We start from the raw sequence: 5,239 nt of genomic DNA on the forward strand, positions 1-5,239 counted from the left end.
TGGGGGTGGGGGGTGGTGGTGATCGAGGTAAAGAAGACAAAGCATTCATTCATTCATTCATTCTCTGTTGGGAGAGAGAGGTGATAGGTACCCAACACAAGACCAAAGAGGATGCAGAATTGCAGGCATAGACGGCTATGGGGGTTCTTTACAGCACATTTCAGAACCTTGGTAACCCCCTCCCCCATCAATTCTCCCGCTGCCAGTGGCAAAGGTAAATCCCCGCTTCCCGGGCCTGAGTAAGACAGAGGAGCCAGGAAATGGACTCTCACCCCCAGCCCCCAAACACACACCACTACAGGCACATAAATAATGGACCTCCCCCACCAACACCTCCAGATGCCAGGGTATTTTTGTCAGATACCTTAATTTTTGGCAATCTATTGTGAAATTAATTGATTAATCTATTAATCAATTTCACAATTGATGGCTTATGAACTAATTTCATTACCTAATTGCTAAGGAGGTTGAACATCTTCCATAGGTTTTTTTTCTCATGGAGATTCTTTCTTTGAAAAAAAAAAGGCTCCTCATGACTTCTGCCCATTTTTGTATTGAGTTGTCTTTTTCTTACTGAATTTTAGGAGTCTTTTATATATTTTAGAGACCACCTCTTTGCCAATTATATCAAATGTTACAAATGTTTTCTCCCAGTAGGCAACTTATTCTTCCTTCCCGTCTTCCTTCCTTCTCTCTCTCCTTCTCCCTCTGTCTTCGGATGAATAAAAGTTTGAAATTGTGATATAATCATATGTATCAATCTTCAATCTTTTCCCTTTATGGTTAGTGCTCTTTGTGACTTGTCTATTCTTACCTAAGTTCAAGATATTCTGTATTTTCTCTGACAAGACAAAGGTTTTCCCTTTTATTTTTAAGTCTCTCAACCACCTGGAATTGATTTCTGTGTATGATGTGAAGAAGGGATCCAGTTTAATTTTTTCTATATGGATAATGCGTTGTCTTAGTAACATTTATTAAATTGCTCATACCTGGTCACTAACCTGCAATGCCACCCCTGTCATATATCAGTTTTCACATATTTATGAGTCTGGTTCTGGCCTCCCTGTTTTCTTACATTGATCTAGTTGCCCAGCTCTCGTGACAATGCCATACTTCTCTAATTACAATAGTTTATAACAACTGTTTATATCTTTCACTCTTATTTGGGTCTGAGTTCAAATATCACTTCCTTAGAGATGCCTGCTCCAATCCCCCCAATTAAAAGAGATGTACATATTACATTCTATTCATAGCTGTTACTTCTGAATATTTAATTTAAATGGCTGGCTCACATTAGTCTGGACATTCCACTAGGGCAGAGACTCTGTGTCCCCAGGGCTTATCACAGTGACTGTCACATAGATAACATTTAATAAATATTTAACAAATGAGTGAATAAATTCATCTCTGCTCTGCAGCATTTATCACACTGTCCAGCACAGAGTACATGCTCATAAATAGTATGTTTAGTAGGAGCTCCATAAGTACTAAAGAAAGGACCAATCCTTTCCATCAGTACTCTATGTGCCTTGCTTGCTTAATTTGTCTCTGTAAGACATATCACCAGATGACATACTACAATATCTTACCAACTTGCTTACTGTCTTTCTCTTCCTGCCGGGAGATAAGATCCATGAGGACAGGAATTGCTTTGTCTGTTTTAACTTCTGCTGTATCCTAGGCCTAGAACAGTGCCTAGCAATTGGTAATGCTCAATAAATATTTATTGCATGAATGAATGAATCTTCTTCCTTTGATTCAATCAAAAGTCTATTTTTGGCTTTGGAATCTAAAGATGCCTCACTTTGTACTGTGGATTTCTTAGTACTTTGCCTCTACCTGCCATTCTCCCTTCTCATGTTCCCTGCACGGTCCCTCCATGTTACTAGAGGGACAGATGGCACATCCTGCTTTGTTAATCTTGGAGTGGGATGAAGGCAGGCATTTATCTGGGCTCCTGGTAATTTCAAGAGAGCAATAATTCTTTTCTCTCCTCAGCAGTCCTGCACACTTTATATGTGTCCCTCATATGTTCGTGTGCTGCCTGCATTTTGGTTCATCTTCTACTCTTCTCCTGAAATAGACCATAAGCACATGTCTCACTCCCCACATCCTCAGTTTGGTAAGAGGGCCCAGCAAAGAGTAGGCCCTCAGCAAGTGTTTGCTGAAAAAAGAAAGAATGAACATCTCTTGTCACTGTTTGAGCATACATGACAGTACTGAACCCCTCTCACTGCTGAGATTCCCCTGGGGAGACTGGTGCCCTGACCAAGCTGGTGCTTAGAGTATTTGCTTCTTAAATTTCCAGGCTGTTGTGGGCTTGTCATTAGCTTTTAACTTTGAAAATGATTCATTTCTATTTTATCCTTTGAACAAATGAGCACCTATGGACATTTTAAGCTTAAACTGTGGTAGGCTCAGTAACAGCCCCCCAAATATACAACATCCTAAATCCTAGAATCTGTGAATACTGCTTTATAGCTGCAGTGAAATTAAAGATCTTGAGTTGAGACTATCCTGGATTGCCTCGTGGGCCCAATGTGGTCACAATATTCTTTATAAGAAGGACACAGGAGGGGCAGAGAAGAAGGTGATGGGATGCCAGAGCAGCAATTGGAGTGACAGACTTTGAAGATGGAGGAAGGGGACACAAACCAAAGAATGCAGGCACCACTAGAAGCTGAAAAGGGCAAGGAAAAGGATTTTCCCCTCAGAGCCTTTGGAAGGAACCAGCCCTGCTGATATCTTGACTTTAGCCCAGTGAAACTGATTTTATAATTCTAGCTTCCAGAACTGTAAGAGAATAAATTTGTGCTGTTTAAAGCCAGTAGGTTTGTGATAATGTGTTACAGCAGCAGTGAGAAACTAATATACTAAATGAACTATTGTTTTTGTCTCTTAGGGCTTACTTATACTTAGATTTATTCCAAAAATATATTTCCTTTAATTTGGATAAGAGAAGGCAGGAGGTGGCCCTCCCCTCTGGTCCTGATGCTCTTGTGGCTCTAATTATGGGTTTCTTTTCTTTCAGCAGCCTCCTGCTGCCTGGCCACATCTTCAGCTTGTTGTCTCTGCCAGGCCACATGGGCAGCCCACCCACTCCATCCCTTCCTCTGCACAGGGTTCTGGCCTGTGCATTGTGCAAAAATGTCATCCTGAACAAAGGACCTCGGCAGACAAATCTAGTTGACTGGGGTAAACTTTATAAGAGAACACAGATGGAGTACCTAACCCACTCCAAGCAATCAACCATGACCTAGGCAGAGTATTACTTGAATTGGAGTTTCCTTGGTTTTCCTCTTCAAGGATTTTAAACTAAAGTATATTGGTGCTACCTAATCAGAATTCCCCACTGAGCACTGCAAATAAAGCTTTGCACATAAAGCAATGGTAACACTTTGCTTTCTGGAATGTTTCAGCCTTGGCTTGTAGAATGGAAACGTGGCATGGAAAACTTGGCATGCTCCTGGCAATCTGGTGCTGACACAGGCCTGATGGGATAAGACTGTATAAAGATAAGAGGCTTGAGACGCTGGGAGTGACCAGAATTTGCCAGAAACAGTATGTTTGGGAGGAGCCAAAAGAATAGCTTGAGACAGGTTCATGAAACAGAAACAGAATCACAGACATAGAGAACAGACTGGTGGTTGCCAAGGGGGAGGGGGTTGGGGGAGGGGCGGAATGGAAGGTTGGGTGTAGCAGATTTAGCTTTTATATACAGAATGGATAAACAAGGTCCTACTGTACAGCACAGGGAACTATATTCAATATCCTACGATAAACCATAATGGAAAAGAATATTTAAAAAAGAATGCATATATATGTATAACTGAATCACTTTGCTGTACAGCAGAAATTAACACATTGTAAATAAACTATACTCCAGTTTAAAAATATAGAGAGATAAAAAATAAAAACATTTCAAGAAAAAAAAAAGAATAGCTCGAGGAGTCCTATTCCTATCATCCCTCCCACACCCAGAGGAATCCTCCCTGAGCAGCTCTGTCTGCAGAGCTACGCCAACCCTGCTAGTTGAGTTCCCCCCCAATGTTTACAGCAGTTGCTTCAACTCTTCCCAAACGGCATCTGTTGTGGCAGGGCTGGGGTAGAGCCTCCAGAAGGTAGTATGTAATTGTGAGTTCACAGCTTGGGTGGTGGAGACAACAGGGAGTAACTAGGACAGCTGAGGCAGCTTCCGGGGGAGAGTGCCCCCTGCACAGATGGGGTGTGGCTGCCTGGCTGGGGCTGGGAGCCTCAGACCTATATTAGGAGAAAGGCTGGCCTCCAGGAAGGGAGAATGGGAAAATGTCCCAAAGAAAGAAATGAAAGAAAACATTCCTGCCTCCTAGTTGAACACAGCCAGCGTTTGTGGGGGCAATTTCTGTTGGTTATTTGTTTGTTTTTTAAAGCAATAACGAGTGAAGATGGAACAAACTGGGCTAAAGCCTCCATTCTGAGAATCATTATAAAACATTCTTTTTCATGGAACTGTAGGGTTTGCAAAGCATTTCCCATAATGGGAGATATCCCTCTGAAATTGCTGTGATCCTTTTACAACCACTTTAGTTTGGAGAAAGAACCTCCGAGGGATTCCATGCCTTGTCCAAGGTCACAAAGCTAGAACACAAGCCCATGTTTCTGAACGTAGGTCTTTCCCCTACACCACGGCAACCTGTGATACAGTCAATGCACAAAAAACATTTTCTTTGTGATGCCACGCAAACTTAAACTGAATTCCTGACTTCAAATTTAAAGAAGGCTTCCATTTTTCAGGTGCCAAAGCTGAGGCCCAGAGATGTCAAATGATGCTCTTGGAGAAAGGACTCTGATTGGGTCATTTGTATTGAGACTTCAGTCTTTCGCAGCCTGCAGTTTAAGAGCAAGTATAACTTTCTTCCATGGTGGGAGAGAACTCAGAAAGTATAGAAATGTAGAAAGGCACCTCTTTTCTCTGCCTTTCCTCCTGTTACTGTGTATCACCTGCTGTGTTCCCCTCTAAGTTCTCTTCCCCTCTTATCTGTTAAGGAACATTGCCCCAGCAATTCTTCCATCTTTTCCTCTCATTATCAGTTCCTTCTCTCTACTTGATAATTCCTGTAGAGTACATGTGTTCTGTAATTTTTCTCATATTAAAAAAGTCATAAAACCTTCTCTTGACTTCCATATCCACATTTAGGTGCTACTCCATTTCCGTGTTCCCAGTTACAATAAAATTTCTTGAAAGAGTTACCTATACTTG

Source organism: Balaenoptera physalus (assembly GCF_965194825.1).
Source record: "Balaenoptera physalus genome assembly, chromosome: 10".
NCBI lineage: Eukaryota > Metazoa > Chordata > Mammalia > Artiodactyla > Balaenopteridae > Balaenoptera > Balaenoptera physalus.